The following is an 18,370-nucleotide window of genomic DNA, read 5'->3' as shown; positions in this document are numbered from 1 at the left end:
GTCTTTCTCTCTGTAGTCAACAGTGACAATTCAGTCTCTGCACCGTATCTGTTGTGTTGTCTTGGGTTGATTAGGGTCAGTGAGTTTGAATGTGCTGATAATATGTCTTAATTAATTAATTAATTCACGCCTTCATTCAATTTTTATGGCTTAGTAACTTATAATTTATTGATCTTAAATTCCCCTGATCTGGTCAGCTTTAACTGGGTTTCGGCCTGTCGTAATATATCTTAATTAATTCATTAATTGAGTCATTAATTTCATATTCTCTCCTCCTGTTTGAACGGCTCAATAACTTTGCACTTTGCAATGCGCTACTTCACTTTAAATTTCTCTTGTCCGGTCAGCTTTGCCTGTTTTTCAGGAGGAGACGAGTCCCATCATCAGGACAGTGTGTATGTAGCACTTTGCACTGACAGGACTCAGGAGGGCCCACTCGTTCAGCTCTACTGTACATTCGGCAGATCTCTAATGACCGGGTACAAGCAACTGGAGCACTGGCAGGTGTTGCATCATTGCCATATTTGTCCTTAGTGTTTCTAGGGTGGGCTCCAGCTCATATGATTCTGAGCAGATACAGATAATGGAAGGATGGATGGGCAGATGGAACTCAAGTTGAAGTCACTCAGGCTTCTCCTCCATTACCACGTATCACTTCAGCTCCAGCCGCCTCGTATCTCCTCGTGATACTCTGTGGGTGCAGAGATGAATGATGCGCCAGCTCACTGTGCACTGAAGCTTACAAATACATTTAGGAACAGCAGAAGGACATTCATTAATATTCATTTTAACTTGTAATTACCAAATAATGATATTTCATTTACTTTCACATAAATCAACTTCTTATAAGATGGCAAAAAAAAACTTTGCAGGTGGCAAGCTAATGGATGGCTTTTCTTTGCATTATAGAAAGTTGCCAGGCTGCTCAGGAACAAATGTGGCAAGCGGGTGATACAGGACAGGGGATGGGGTAGAGCAGACGAGGGGCCACACAGAAAGGTGGGAGCGTCAGAGGAAGGAGTGAAATGGGTGGGAGCCACGCTTGAGTACTGAGCAACTAAAGTAGTCCAGAAAAACATCTGTATATGCAACACTGGGACAACATGGCTGCTATGAGTTTGTGGGGTCATTAGTGTCACATACTGTATACATTGTATAATTGGATGTGCCAATTAATAGGTGACAAATAACTACAAAAGAGTATGAATGGCCTCTTCTCATTTGACGTGCTTCGGATTCAGAAAGTATGCAGACCCCTTCGCTTTCTGCATGCTTTATTGTGTTGTAGATTTAATTTTAGATGGATACATTTTACGCTTTGGCTGTTTAATCTACACTCAATAACTCAGATTTAGTTAAATTGCAAATTTATTAAAAATCATAAATTTAAATCTCTCATTCCTATAGGTGTTCAGACCCTTAATTCAGTGCTTTGCCAGCAACTCCAGCTTTGAGTCTTCTTGGCTAAGTCTCCACAAGCTTTGCACGCCTGGATATGGCTGTTTATCCCATTTTACCTGGCTTGTCCTCTCAGGCTCTGTTGGATTGGATGGGACACGACTGCAAACTGCCATCTTCAAGTCTCTCCACCGATGCTCTATGGAGCTTAAGTCTGGGCTTTGGTTGGGCCACTCAAGGACACTCTGAGACTTGTTCTGAAGTCACTCCAGTGTTCTCTTGGCTGTATCCATCGAGTCGCTGTCATACTGAAAAGCAAACTGTCTCCCCAGTCTGAGGATGTGACCACACAGGAGAAAGCTGTCTTCAAAGACCCCACTAGATTTGACTGAATTCACATTTCCTTTAGTTCTGACCAGTCTGCCTGTCCCTTTACTCCCATAGCATGATGTGACCACCACCATGTCTCGCTGTAGGGATGGTATTGGCAGGTGATGAGCAGTGCCTCGATTTTCACCAGACACAGTTCCTGGAGTTACAATACAATACAATACAATTTATTTTTGTAGAGCCCAAAATCACACAAGAAGTGCCGCAATGGGCTTTAAAAGGCCCTGCCTCTTGACAGCCCCCCAGCCTTGACTCTCGAAGAAGACAAGAAAAAACTCCCAAAAACACCCTTGTAGGGAAAAAATGGAAGAAACCTCAGGAAAGGCAGTTCAAAGAGAGACCCCTCTCCAGGTAGGTTGGGCGTGCAGTGGGTGTCAGAAGAAGGGGGTCAATACAATACAATACACAGAACAGAACAGATCCCCAATACAGTATAAAAATAAAAATTTTAGAAGTACAGAGTAGAATTTAACAGTAGATGATATCCCATAATATGATTTGGATTTGTTTAGAGTCCTGGAGACCTCATTTATCAAGCTGTCTCCCCCTATTGGCCATTCCACAGCTGAAATAGCACTAATCTGATGAAAGGACCCCCTCTTTCCCAGGATTCCTGCGATCCTCCATCAGGGATGACTTTACCTTAGGCAGGCAAAACAACTTGGCAGGTGGGCAGTGGGCACCAAGTGCCACATTTGAGTACCGAGAAGAGAAACAGAGTAGGTGAGGGTTAGTAACAAATTATAACGATCATGTTACTTCTGTTTTAGTGCTAATGACTAACAACAGAGATGCAGTCTGTACAGTTAATCAGCAGCTCTAGTCAGGGTGTGCTAAACTGAAGTAGTGAGTCTTCAGCCGGGATTTAAAAGCTGAGACTGAAGGGGCATCTCTTATAGTAGCAGGCAGACCACTCAACAGTTTAGGGGCCCTGTAACTAAAAGCTCGACCTCCCACTGTTATTTTATTAATCCTTGGAATCACAAGCAGACCGGCATCTTGAGATCTTAATGTGTGCTCAGGTTTGTGAGTCATGATAAGTTCAGACAAATAAGCCGGACCTCAGCCATTTAATGCTTTATATGTTAAAAGGAGGATTTTGAAATCTGCCCTAAACTTAACCGGGAGCCAGTGTAAGGATTTAAGAACTGGAGTTATGTGTTTGTATTTTCTTGTTCTTGTAATAATTCTTACAGCCGCATTTTGGATTAACTGGAGGCTGTATAAAGAACAGTTTGAACATCCAGTGAGCACCGCATTGCAGTAGTCAATCCCACTATAAATAAATGCATGAATTAATTTCTCAGAGTCCTGTTTATTTAGAAAGCGCCTTAATTTCCCAACATTTTTAAGATGGAAGAAACCTGATTTGAACAACTTTGTAATATGCGCTTTAAATGACCTGCTAGAGTCAAAGATAACTCCGAGATTGTGGGCTGATTCAGTAAAATTAATGGGGATTCCAACGGAGTTAATGATAACAGAATATTGTTGTGATCAGCGTCATTCCCTCCAACAATTCACATCTCTATTTTATCAGTGTTTAAAGACAAGTAGCTCTCATCCATCCACTCCTTTAATTCACTAACACAACTAATTAAAGACAACATCGGAGAAACTTCATTTGATCTAAATGAGAGGTATAACTGGGTGTCATCTGCGTACGAGTGAAAATTAACATGATGTTTCCTAATGAGAGATCCCAGTGGAAGCATGTAAAGTGAAAACAGTAAAGGTCCGATTACTGAGCCCTGCGGGACACCATATTGAACCTCTGTGTATAATGATGGAGTCCTGTCAGAACATTTCTGTACATATTGGAATCAATTTGATAAATAAGAACTAAACCAAGCGAGCACGGTGCCTGTAAGCCCAATGTCATTTTCTAGCCTGTGCAGTAAAATCGAATGGTCAGTGGTGTCAAATGCTGCACTTAAGTCTAAAAACATCATTACAGTGGAGTTTCCTTCATCAGAGGATATCAGAATGTCATTTACAACCCGCGTTAGTGCCGTTTCTGTACTTTCTGCCCAAAGAGTTCAGTTCTTGTCACATCAAACCAGAGAACCTTTGTCCTCATACTCTCTCAGTCCAAGAGGGCTATCTAGTCTAGTCACTCTGCCATAAATGCCTGAGTGCTGTTCAGGTAGTCGTCCTTCCAATACAGAACTTCTGTAGCTCAGTTAGAGTGACCACTGGGCTCTTGATCACCTCCCTGACTAGGGCCCTTCTTGCCTGGTTAGGAAGGATCCTGGTGGTTCCCAGCTTCTTCCTTTTCACAATTATTGATGCCACTGTGCTCCTGGGAACACTCAAAGCTCCAGAAATGGTTTTAACCCCTTGCTCTGTTATATACCTCACCATAGTTTGATCGTGGAGGTCTACAGAGAGTTCCTTGGACTTCATGGCTTGGTTTTTGTCCTGACATGCAATGTGAATTATATGGCACCTTTTAAATCTACCTACATGTAGTGCCTGTTATGAATGTTAAATGCAGTATCACCTTTCATATTTATATGTATATTATATAGCGCCTTTCATATCTATCTATCTATCTATCTATCTATCTATCTATCTATCTATCTATCTATCTATCTATCTATCTATCTATCTATCTATCTATCCCAAAGTGTCATGACACTCAGTTCAGCACCTTTTCTATAACAGCACCCCCTGATGGCCCCCTGGGATTCCAAACTATTTAAATGAACTACTGAATTACTGGAAATTGATGACCGTCTTATGATTTCCTGTGCTCCCCGAATGTTCCCCACATGTCTGGCTTTCCTCCCACAGTCCAAAGACATGCAGGTTATGTAGACTGGCATTACTAAAATGGCGCTAATGTGGGTGTGGATGTGTGTGGTGTGTTCACCCTGTGATGGACTGGTGTCCTGTCCAGGAGTTGTTCCTGCATTGTATGCAGTGCTTGACAGAATGAGCTCCAGCTTCCCTGCGGCCCTGATCACAGTCAGCAGGTTTGGAATTGGATGGATTGATGGATGAATGTTTTCCTCCAAACAACAAATGAAAGAGCAATAGATCTGCATGGTCCGATTTGAAAAATGTGAATAAGTGTGCAGCCACAGCCTGGTTTGCATTATTATATCTTCCCACAAAAGCCATTGGTGCTGCCGTTGTGCCTGTGTGAGGAACACATGTGACAATCAGCCTGAGCATTTTTAATACTTTTCACGGTCTCCACACACAGGCATGTGAGCCACACCACCATGAATGTGATTCTGAAGCCTGTTCAGCCCCAGTGTAGCAGAGCGCAATGGCAAAATTGTCCAGCCTAGGTCGCCATGGAAACAGGATATGCAGAATTTCAATTTGCCAGCATTGGGGGGCATCATCACTGTGCAGCTAGAAATAATAACATTTAGCTCTTATAATGCAAGGTGGATGGAAGCCCTTAAGAACCCAATTAAAAAATAAAGATGTGGGCACGTAACATACATGTAAATGAGACTCAGAAGCAGGGGTCCTGTTTGTCTTCGTACCACTGAATGGGTCACCTGACTACAGTTTTATTAAAGAATTGATTTACTGGTTGCAAATGGAGCTACTGTATAGGTGGGATTCATTATAACTGGAAAAAAACCCTGTGGCTGCCATTGTAAACTGTCTTAAGGCATAGCAGGTAATAATTCAGGTTGGAGTCCAGTGGCACATCTAACCAAGTGATGGGGATATCATAATGGCTCACACAAGCTCTCTCAGAAACAAGTAATAGTGCCGACATCACGTACGCCTTTGTGGTTGGGCAATTCTTTAAATTTGGGATAAGGCAAAAGGTATAGCCTGCTACAAAAGATGATAAGATGGGTCCCGGGATCTTCTCAATGTCTGTAATCAAGTGATCAACCTGCCTATAGCAGCAGAGAGAGAGGTGAGAGGTCTTCATGGCATTTGGGAGAGTGATCTGGATCAAACTCTTCTCCATGTCAACTTCACGTGTGAATCTCTTGTTATCTGAGAGAAGGGAAACTCATCACTAAAGATAACTCGCCGTCACAGGAAATAAGATCTTGTAGCCAACAGCAGGCACAACTCGCAATGGCAAGCAATCAACAGAGGCATTGAATGAGTTACACCATTGAGATCTGAACATGGCGAAGGCATCACCTGCTGATGCATGGAGGACACCACATCTCTAAAGACCATCCATCAGAGACCAACAATTTGGAGAGTATCTGCCTCTCCATCATATAGCGCTTTCATATCTATCCATTACATTGTATGTTTCATATCTATATATTTGTTTATCTAGTTAGTTTGCAATCCAATAGATAATATTTCTAATATATGCATATCTATCTATCTATCTATCTATCTATCTATCTATCTATCTATCTATCTATCTATCTATCTATCTATCTATCTATCTATCTATCCTGCCGACTACACTAAAATTAAAATCTATCTATTGTGACACTAGAGGGCGCTGTCGCTCCTCAAACCCCGCAGACAAACGTCCAAGACACCAAGTAAAAGCACCAAGAAATAATTTAATTTCTTCTTTCTTTGATATTGTGCCACAGTACACCACAATCACCCCAATAAACAATAAATCAATAATACAATCCAATAAATCAATCCTCCTCTCCCAGCAGCTCCATCACACTCCCTCCCAACTCCAGCTCGGCTTGCTGGGTCTCCCATAGTCCTTATATAGTCCTTGACCTGGAAGTGCTCCTGTTCTTCTGTCCATGTGATTTAATAGTACTTCCGGGTCAGATGAAGACTTGCATTTTTCTTTAGCCCGGATGTACTTCTGTTCTTCCATCCCCGTGACTTGGGAGTATAGGGAAAATAGAAATCCCTGCGTCTCCCTACAGCGTCACACGATGGCACCCACGGCACCCAGCAGGGCTGTGCAGCCGAACTTCATCTCCCATGGTGCCCAGCAGGAATCTGGGGCATCTCCATGCTGCAGTGAAGACGACATCTAGTGTCCTGGATGTGTCTATCTATCTATCTATCTATCTATCTATCTATCTATCTATCTATCTATCTATCTATCTATCTATCTATCTATCTATCTATATTTGAAAGTGCTGATAGGCAGTCATGACTTTCAATTCAGCACCTTTTCTAATACAGCGCCCCCTGATGGCCGTGTTGATGTGCAGCAGCTGTCACTCTGCCATTTCTCTATATCAGCCCACCACTCACCTCACTCAGCTTCACGGCTGGTTGACATCTTTCAAGTACAGAATGTTCCACCAGCTGATTTCTGCGGGTGCCACTGGCTGGTGATCACCATGAGAAGATGGAGCCTTTCACAACAACCGAAGGCTCAAGCAGAACCCACCTTGGCCCGGTAAAAGTCATCTCCTGGCAGCGTTTCATTTTTATTTTTCCAAGTAATGATTCGAAGGTGTGTACTGGACGGCTGCAGTGGCTGCCAGTTTTCTACTCTGAATCTAAATCATGCCTGGTATTTTAATCGATGGTTAAATTCACTTTTTAAATCAACTTTAGAATGTAGATTTCCCTTCTCAAGGGCCAAAGGTTGAAGAAATGTTTTACATGTTATGTTATGGCAATGTGCCTACCAAACAAGTGGACAGCTGGCATTCAATCCATGATTTCCGTCACTCTGAATGCCCGAAGCAGTGGGCAGGCCAGTGGACTATTCCAGCTCCTCTCCACCCTCCATGCCCCATTCTTGGTGATCTCCCCATGCTGGCCCTCTGAAGGTTATTTTTGCACATACAACTAATTATTAAGTCCACCAGGACTTGGACAATTTGGCAGATGAGTACTGAGGACCGGTAGTTGGCATTTCATATTTTCCCATGGTTCTCCCCACGCTAGCCCATGCCAGGCAGTCTCATGGCAGCCCAGAAGGAGGTTCCTGGCGTTATTTTCTATATTTTCTTTTTTTTTAAGCTTAGAAGATTGGCCTCTTTCTACCCATCTCTGGCACCCAAAGGAGTCATCTCCTACTCTATTGCAGTCCTAATTTGATGAACCACATCCATAAACCCAAGTGAGAGAATATGAAATGGAGCCAGCTGATGCTGCTGGGCCGGGTGCCTGCAGGGGGTTGGCGGCAGCCGCCTGGCACTAAGAGCATCTGTTTCTGTCAGCTCCGCTCTGACACACGGCGGCGATGGAGCGGAACAAGCGGCCGCAGTCAACACCACTGCCGGCAGGTGCCCCTCGGCCTCGCTTAATGTCGCTGTCACAGGCACTCTGGCTAAAGGATTATTACGGTCATCTGTTGTGAAGGCAGCGCTTAATGTGTCTGCTTGTGGCTCTAAAGAGCAAAGTGGACGGGGTGCCAGAATGAATGTAAAAAAATTGCAGCGTTTGAAACTCAATCTGCAGTGAACATGAGACCGTGGCATTGCTGGCCAGTGGGCACCCATCACAGATACGCACTCAAAAGCCACGTTCATATTAACGTTAACTGCCTGGCCAGTCACTTATCACTGCTAAAGAGTGTTCAGTCCTGCAGGGGGCGCCATGGACAGCAGCACACATTTATCAAGTGCCTGAGAAATAATGAAAGGAATCGCACTAAAGGTCTGACTAGGATAAGAAATTGTCCTTCCTCAGAGTAGTAGGACACGAGAAGCCGATATGACGAGTCCCAGCAAGGACTAGGAGAATGAATGATGTCACGATTTCACATCCACAGAACGGCACTCATTTTGTAGTTTCCATAGAAATCATGACGGGGCTTTGTAGTTTTCTGGCACGCACACTAAAGCTTGGCCACAGTCATAAAAATACTCAAGAAGACACGACTACATTGAAATAAAAATGACTCTACTGTAGAGTCATGCGTTGAACCAGCTTAGGCCATTCTGCAGCAACATCAAGAATAATCCTGCAGTGAGCACCAAGATGGAACGACCGAGACACACACATTCACGCCAAATGAGAGCAAAGAAGCCCCATAACATTAGAACAGGGGTGTCCAAAGTTTTTTCACTGGGGGCCACATACAGAGAAATACTGTATACGAAGGGCTGGGCCACCCACTAGAGGTGAGGTATGTTGCCTCATCTCCTGTGTATTAAGCTAGCAAAATCAATCAAATACAGTGGGACCTCGGTTCACGAACATCTCGGTACACGTACAAATTGGTTTACGACCAAAAAGTTCACCAAACTTTTGCCTCAGTTCACGACCACACACTCGGTATATGAAACAAGCCAGTTTCCCTGTCGGTTTGTACATGTTCAGTCTCTCCCTGTGCATTTCCTGTGCAGCGAGCAAGAGAGAGAGAGCGCGAGAGCGCGACACACACACACATGCAGCGCGAGAGAGAGGCAGCGCGAGAGACAGAGGTACACCACGCACACAGGCAGCGTGAGACAGAGAGAGCTACGCACACACACAAGAGCGCGAGAGAGACAGATGCGCACACACACAGGAGCGGAGAGAGCCGCGCACACACACAGCAGCGGGCTAGAGAGACACACACAGGCGCTCCAGGCTCGCAAAAGAGAGACGCGCACACACACACAGGCACTCGAGAGAGAGGCAGCGCGAGAGACAGAGGTACACACACAGGCAGCGTGAGACAGAGAGAGCCGCGAGCACACACACACAAGAGCGCGAGAGAGAGAGAGAGAGCGAGCGACTGAGAGAGGGAGGGACGCATAAGGTAGAGAAGGCTTGTTTTTGTTTTCACTTCTGTTTACAGCGATCGATTCGTAGCCTGCATTGTTGCAATGTTACTTTTCTTGGTGGTTTATTAAATTACGGATTTTTCAAATGTTCATTTTTTCCCCTGTGCTTAAAACTCATTAAAAAAAAGTGTTTTTAGCGAGTGGTTCCTAGCACTATAGCGTGAACTATTGCAGTGTTAGTTTTCTCTGTTGTTCAAGGTTTTCTCAGTGTTATTCAATGTTTTTATATTTAGTTTACTATTACGCTGTGCATTCTATGGTATAATTAACTATATTTGTGCTTAAAAACTAATATATATATATATATATATATATATATATATATATATATATATATATATATATATATATATATATATACATATTGTAAAGTTTTTTCAAAAATAAGTCCAAAAGACACAAAAAAAAAGGTTTGGGGACCGTCCCCGTATATTGCCCTAAGACAATATCAAAAGGGAAGAAGTGATCACAAGTCTTTTTAAAATTCAGAACAAATGACAGTTTTACTATTGAAATATGGTTGTTTAAATACAGAAAGGATTATGGGAAAAGGAAATGGTTGGCATCAAAACAGGAACCGGAAATAACATCATCAGGAGGAGTCGCAAGTGATGTGATATTGCAGAGTCGGAAGTGAGGTTAGTGGAGATGGCCGGAAGTGATGTAATCGGCGGCCATCTTGAACCCGGAATCGGGGCAATTATTTTTCCTCTGGTTTTCTGTAAAGAGAAGAGATTTAGGTAAGCACCATGTGACACCCATATCTCGCGATATTTCACTCACCTTTAGGCTCTTTGACTGCCTCCTAATCGCACGTGTGTGACAATATATATATATAATATATATATATATATATATATATATATATATATATATATATATATATATATACAATCTGCGCATATATATATATATATATACAATCTGCGCATATATATATATATATACAATCTGCGCATATATATATATATATATACAATCTGCGCATATATATATATATATATACAATCTGCGCATGGTCCTGTTTAATGCTAAAAACAAGAAATCGACAGCCGAAACACGAAACACAGTTTATAGTATTCCATGCAATTCTTGCTCAGCTGTATACATAGGACAAACGTCAAAAAAAATCTCAACACGTGTACAGGAACATCGCAACGCCGTCAGATGAAAGGACGCACTATCTTTGATATATGCACATACTAAATCGACAGGACACACATTCAACTGGGACAACGTAAAAGTAAAATTTAAGGCCAGTACAAAAAGCGCCAGAGAGTTGGCTGAGTCTTGGCTATCAGATGAAAACGCCATCAACAGACACTTGGACATAAACCCAGCATATGCCAACTTAAGAAGGACATATACACATTAATTAAACTATACCCCCCCCCCCCCCCCCGATCATACTGACTTAGTCCCCCCCCATACTGAATGTGTTGCTATATATTGCCTTTGATTCTTGTAAGTCTAAGCATTATCCTCTGATGAAGACCCCTGATAGGGGTTGAAAGCTCAGGAATAAAACTATTTTATGATACGTGATTCGTTTTTTTCGCCCTTTGTGGATCTCCAACTGCAAATATATATATATATATATATATATATATATATATATATATATATATATATATATATATATATATATATATATACACATAAAGTTTGTACAGTCTGGAATGGATTAATTGTATTTACATACAATTATGGGGCAAATTGCTGCGGTTCACGACCAACTCGGTTTACGACCAGAGCTTTGGAACGAATTATGGTCGTGAACCGAGGTTCCACTGTATATATATATATATATATATATATATATATTGTGGTGGGCAACCAGGGCCCTCACCCAGCTAGGACACCCCAATAATGGAAAGACTGGGGGAAAGGGCTTTTTCACAACACTTTCTCCTTGGACTGATAGAGGGCAGCCCCTTGCACCATGGGCCATGGGTTTGAAGCCATCACCAGGGGGCGCCTTGATAACCAAATCCTAAAACCCATTCTACTGTGTTACCGAGTCAAACAGCCCAATATTCGTCTAGCTGCAATACACACAATACACAAGGCACTATATGAAGTAAAGACTGAGCAAGAACCCCCTCATTAGTTTTACCAAAGTGCTTTTTATGTCTCCCTCTGCTGGCTCACTGGAGGAATGACAAGGTCACTCCAACGTGGACACATCAGGAGTATGCTGTGCATCATGGGTAACATAGGCACATGGGGCTTGTTATTATGGGAGGGGGCGGTATGCGTGCAGTAAGTGTACAGCTACGCTTGCATTTCCTTGTGATGATTAGAAGGCTAATTAAATCAGCCCTCTCAAGACTGATCCTTCTGACTTTTCAATTAACTTAATAGGAACCTATGATTACGGGCTGACTAACAAAATATTTTATTTTTGATTTCCCTCATAATTCATTTACATCTCATAACCTGAGGTGCATAATTTAATTTGAAAAGACTCCTTTTTTTTTTTTGCAGCTCAGTTGGCACTAATTAGGTGTAGTAGAAATGATATTCCCTGCAGTGACAGCCCAACGTTGGCTCGACAAAATACAAAGGCTTTAATCACAGCCGGCAACACACAGAAATATCGACCTCCAGTCATCGGCGTATTGACAGTCGGAATACAGTAGGAGGTGCCACGTGCCGCCTGCACCGCGCACAGGCCACCTTGTCTGGCTTGTAGTCATTCCCTTATCTGACATCCAATTGCTTCTTCTTTATTTTGGAACATAACCTGGTTAAATTCGCTTTATCTGGTTTAAGAGGGCTATGGGATGGGGGGGTTTTGGGGCCTATCCATGCAGATTTAGGTGGCATGCAGGAGCCAACCCTGGATGGAGTGCCAGTTCATCGCTGGGCTCACTCGTTAAAGCAGTCCCTCTTAGTGTGCCATCTTGAACTGCTCATCCACACTCCTGGCGCATTCTGAAAGTGTCCACACCCCTACACTTTTGGGATGCGTTCTTGTGCTGTAGGTTTAATCTTAAATGTTAAATTATTATGTGATATCATCTACTCTTGCATTTTGCCCTGTACTTGTAATATTACTATTCTACAGGGTGGCCCATATCTACTCTATACTGTGTATATATATATCTATATCTATCTATCTATCTATCTATCTATCTATCTATCTATCTATCTATCTATCTATCTATCTATCTATCTATCTATCTATCTATCTATCTATATATAAAATCCGAAGTCTAAAAGTGCAACGATTTTATGTGACTTTTTAGTCTAGTTACTTCTAAATTTCAGTTTTGGATTTTGAATAAACTTGCAGACCTTTGTTGACAAGGTGTGTTCACTTTGTCATTGTGGGCTATAAAGTGTAGACAGATGGGCCAATTTATCCATTTTAAATGAAATCTAGCAGAAAGGGAAGGGGGGCATCTGAAGACTTGTGGAATCTGTTGCACATGCACATGTTATACGATGTTAGATAAAAACTGGAGCACTTTTAAAAATAAATGTGCCATAGTGGGTCTTCAGAGTGATGCCTCAGGAAAACCCTTTAAGGTTCCCACTTTAAACTTCCAGAAAGAAACTTTATTTATTTAGATCTGTCAGAGGATCTATCAATAGCCATGAACAGATGATAGCACATATTCTAAAATGCCAGTGGCGTCCCAATTTTAACAGGACCTATTGCTACACATAATCACACTGGCTGAGGTCAGGGGGTCCTTGATTGGTTGCTTCCTTCTAGATAGCCCGTTAGACATTAAAGATTTCTGTTCTGTCCATGCCAGGCCCTCAGGTCCTTATCAGATAAAACTAGCAGACCCCAGGTCCTTGACAGAGGGACAGTAAGACAGGCAGACACAGAGATGCAATTTGACAAAAAGGTGCAATTTCTTTGTGCAACAAATGGCTAAAATAGTCCTAAAAAGTACAAAAACCAAAAAAATCCAGCACAATAAATATCTGAAGCAAAAACAACAACAAAAAAAATATTGTGAAAATTGCACCCACCCAATTATTGCTCCATTTTAATGGCTAACAGGCTCACCCTGGACGTCTTGCCCTTCATCCAGCTTGTCCTTAGATAGATAGATAGATTTTAGTATAGTAGGCAGGATAAGATAGATAGATAGATAGATAGATAGATAGATAGATAGATAGATAGATAGATAGATAGATAGATAGATAGATAGATAGATAGATAGATAGATAGATAGATAGATAGATAGATTTTAGTATAGTAGGCAGGATAAGATAGATAGATAGATTTTAGTATAGTAGGCAGGATAAGATAGATAGATAGATAGATAGATAGATAGATAGATAGATAGATAGATAGATAGATAGATAGATAGATAGATAGATAGATAGATAGATAGATAGATAGATAGATTTTAGTATAGTAGGCAGGATAAGATAGATAGATAGATAGATAGATAGATAGATAGATAGATAGATAGATAGATAGATAGATAGATAGATAGATAGATAGATAGATAGATAGATAGATAGATAGATTTTAGTATAGTAGGCATGATAAGATAGATAGATAGATTTTAGTATAGTAGGCAGGATAAGATAGATAGATAGATTTTAGTATAGTAGGCAGGATAAGATAGATAGATAGATAGATAGATAGATAGATAGATAGATAGATAGATAGATAGATAGATAGATAGATAGATAGATAGATAGATAGATTTTAGTATAGTAGGCAGGATAAGATAGATAGATAGATAGATAGATAGATAGATAGATAGATAGATAGATAGATAGATAGATAGATAGATAGATAGATAGATAGATAGATTTTAGTATAGTAGGCAGGATAAGATAGATAGATAGATAGATAGATAGATAGATAGATAGATAGATAGATAGATAGATAGATAGATAGATAGATAGATAGATAGATAGATACTTTATTAATCCCCAAGGGGAAATTCACAATTTTTATAAGTTTTTTAAGTTTTTATAAGTTCCACTAGCAATCAGCTGACCCACATTGTTCTGTTACGCCCCCACATGCTCACTGATCTGTTCACCAGACGGCGCTTGTTCACGCTCACGTACACCTCCTGAGTCCGCGCGCACACGCCCTCGCCCCCACTCGCTCACTCACCTGTTCTCCACGACTTCTGCACAGGTCTTCCACGCCCGCTCAGCCGCACCTACTCAACAAAAAAGCAGCGATTAATTAAAAAAAGGCAGTTTTTAAAACTTTTATTGCACTTCGCTATCTTGCTGCCTCCAAACCGGTGGCAGCAAGCAAGCACCTGCAGAAGAAACGGAGGATCGGCAACTCCTCGCCAACAACACTCTCTAAAATCCTCCTAAGACGCGTCACCCGGTGACCGCCGACATCACCCTACACCCCTCTTCATGTGCACCAGGTACGCGCTATTTCTCAAAATTTTATTTATATTATTGAGAATGGACAGGGCACCTCTGTGAGGAACTATAAACTGCCCTGCAAGGAGCTGGTGAGGGCAAAGAAACCCCTACAGTGTTGTGAAGGGAGTTGCATCTTCACAGTCAACATGTGGGGAACCTTTCCAAAGCAAAATTCTTTTCCCAGAATGCAATGCATTCTACAAGAAATTCTACAACCCACTAAAGTACAATTTTAGAACCAGAATATTTAAGGGAGGACCAGGAGAACAATATCTGCAAAGATGGGGATAACCCACAAATCCCACACAAACTGTTCAAACTGTGACATGTGATCGAGGAGGCAGCAGTGTTAGGCTGTCTGCCACCATACTGCCTTGAATTTCTTGCTAAATAATAATAATAGTTCTTTCCATTTATATAGCACTTTTCTCACTACTTACTCAAAGTACTGTTCATAGGGAGTGGGGAGCCACTTCAACCACCACCAATGTACAGCACCCACCTGGATGATGCGATGGCAGCCATTTCTGCACCTGAACACTCACCACACATTAGCTATTAGGTGGTGAAGTGGTGAGAGGGATAGCCAATTAGAGACAGGGGATGTTTAGGAGGCCAGAATGACCAGTCCGAGGTGCACATTGGGGTGCACCTTACTCTTTATGAAGGATGTCTAGGGATCTTTTATGACCACACAAAGAGTCAGAAACTCACTTTTACATCTCATCTGAAGGATGGCGCCATTTTTACAGCACGTGTCCCTGTCACTGCACTGGGGCGTATTAAGATCCACATTCAGACCACAGGGTAAGCGCCCCCTGCTGGACTCACCAACACCTCTACCAGCAGCAACCCAAGCGTTTCCTTGATGGTTTTCCATTCAAGTACTGTGCAGGCCCGGACTTGCTTAGCTTCAGGTGGATGACTTGAAAACGCTCTTAGCGGTCTTAGTCTAAATGGGGGGCCATAAGGTTTAAGTCTACAACACGAGCTAACGGGGCACGAGGTGAAGGGGGATTGGCAGATGCTGCCATGTTTAGCTCTAAGGCAGAGCCCTAAGCCACTGAACTTAGTTCAGTCATGAGAAACTCAAACACTAAAGGGCTGCGGAAGGCCTGGAAGTGTGGAGTGCACTTTGCAGGCACTTCACTCCAACCTTAAGCTATTTATATTTACTGTTCTGCTTTTTTGTGAGCACTTTGCTAATGGCCAACTACCAACATATAATAGAATCACAGGACAGCCCAATAGTGACCCCTTAGTAATAACCTTGAGGGTCTTAGTGAAAGCTGTTAGAGAAAGCATCTAATCAGTAGGCATTATTTAGCTTTACCTTTTGGGGGAAACACCAAAATCACATAAACATCTTTATTTTATATACTGTAGCACCTTCTCTATAGTGAACATCACCCCGGGGCTCTTTATAATTGCAGAGATAACCTGGAGGTCTGTTGCTTTGTGTGTGTTTTTACAACTGGGACACAAGTAAGGCTAAGTGACCCGCTGTTTTGCCCTAATTCAGACTCTGTGTCTGCAATGTTTGCTCTGAGGATGTTGATGGAGAAGTTTAGAGAAGGCTAGAAGCATTGCGTCTTTGTGAACCTGGAGAAAGCATATGACAGGGTGCCTCGAGAGGAGCTGTGGTATTGTATGAGGAAGTCGGGAGTGGCAGAGAAGTACATAAGAGTTGTACAGGATATGTACGAGGGAAGTGTGACATTGGTGAGGTCTACGGTGGGAGTGACAGAGGTGGGATTACATCATGGATCGGCTCTGAGTCCTTTCTTATTGTCAATGGTGATGGACAGGTTGACAGATGAGATTAGACAAGAGTCCCCGTGGACTATGATGTTTGCTGATGACATTGTGATCTGTAGCGATAGTAGGGAGCAGGTTGAGGAGACCCTGGAGAGGTGGAGATCTGCTCTAGAGAGGAGAGGAATGAAGGTCAGTAGGACCACCAAGACAGAATACATGTGTGTGAATGAGAGGGAGGTCAGTGGAATGATGAGAATGCAGGGAGTAGAGTTGGTGAAGGTGGACGAGTTTAAATATTTGGGATCAACAGTACAGAATAACGGGGAGTGTGTAAGAGAGGTGAAGAAGAGAGTGCAGGCAGGGTGGAATGGGTGGAGAAGAGCGTCAGGAGTGATTTGTGACAGACGGGTATCAGCAAGAGTGAAAGGGAAGGCCTACAGGATGGTAGTGAGACCAAATCCCCATTATATAATATGTTTAATTACCTTTTATATCTCACCTCAGGAAACAAGACAGGGTGCTAAAACTGGCAGGAAAGAAACATACACTTTATTCATGTATACATTCAAGTATAAATTAATTAAGGGAAGGTCTACAGGACGGTAGTGAGACCAGCTATGTTATATGGGTTGGAGACGATGGCATTGACCAGAAAGCAGAAGACAGAGCTGGAGGTGGCAGAGTTAAAGATGCTAAGATTTGCATTGAGTGTGACAAGGATGTACAGGATTAGAAATGAGGACATTAGAGAATCAGCTCAAGTTGGACGTTTGGGAGACAAAGTCAGAGAGGCGAGATTGCGTTGGTTTGGACATGTGCAGAGGAGAGATGCTGGGTATATTGGGAGAAGGGTGCTAAGGATAGAGCTGCCAGGGAAGAGGAAAAGAGGAAGGCCTAAGCGAAGGTTTATAGATGTGGTGAGAGAGGACATGCAGGTGATGGATGTAACAGAACAGGATGCAGAGGACAGAAAGATATGGAAGAAGATGATCCGCTGTAGTGACCCCTAACGGGAGCAGCCGAAAGAAGAAGAAGAAGGAGACTATGTATTTCTTAACAGCATGTCCCAAATCCCATTTCTAGATCTTAATTCATTACTGTTTACTTTTACCAGCCTAGTTGATCACAGTGGTGCTGGGAGTTAGGGGGGCATCAGACGTTTTAGCTCCTGTTTTATTATACACGGCCCCTGATGTTTTTTTCCAGAATGTATAAGAATAATATTGGTAAGCCTCTGATCTTGTTGTCTATCAAGTTTGATTGACCTCCTGATTATTGTCTAAAAACCAAAGGGGGAAACTTTGATATTATATATTGTATAGACGATCATAAAAGTTCTAAAGAAACCCCAACTCTTCAAGTTTTTATCCAAGTAAGAAATTCACAGAATGGGTTAAGATCCTGCAAATCCTAATGACGCCCCCTGGACTGCCTGCTACTGTAATTCTCCCTTTCTTGTACATCCATAACCCCAGGCAATGAGCTAGCGGACCAGAACAGGCAGGAGACGAGGGTGGTGTTTTTATTCCTGCACACAAGCGGGAACCCAACAAATTCCTGGAATCGTATAGTACAACTTGGAGCAATTCCATTTTAGCCGCTGTTAAAGTTCTCTCTTTGAGATTCGTTACTCTTGTAACCCTAACCCCGTTAACCTTTCCTGTACTCATCTTCTGTTACCGTGTGTGGCTTCTCCTATGGTTTTTTTTCCTGGATTTCTTCCACGATTGCAAATCGTCCAGCCTCTAGTATAAATTTGTAATTTTCAGGAACAAAAAAGAAATCACAAAAAGTGAGAT

Source organism: Erpetoichthys calabaricus, chromosome 18 (genome assembly GCF_900747795.2).
Source record: "Erpetoichthys calabaricus chromosome 18, fErpCal1.3, whole genome shotgun sequence".
In the NCBI taxonomy this organism is placed as follows: Eukaryota; Metazoa; Chordata; class Cladistia; order Polypteriformes; family Polypteridae; genus Erpetoichthys; species Erpetoichthys calabaricus.
The sequence above is the reverse complement of the archived record's forward strand: the minus strand, read 5'-3'. Positions refer to the sequence as shown.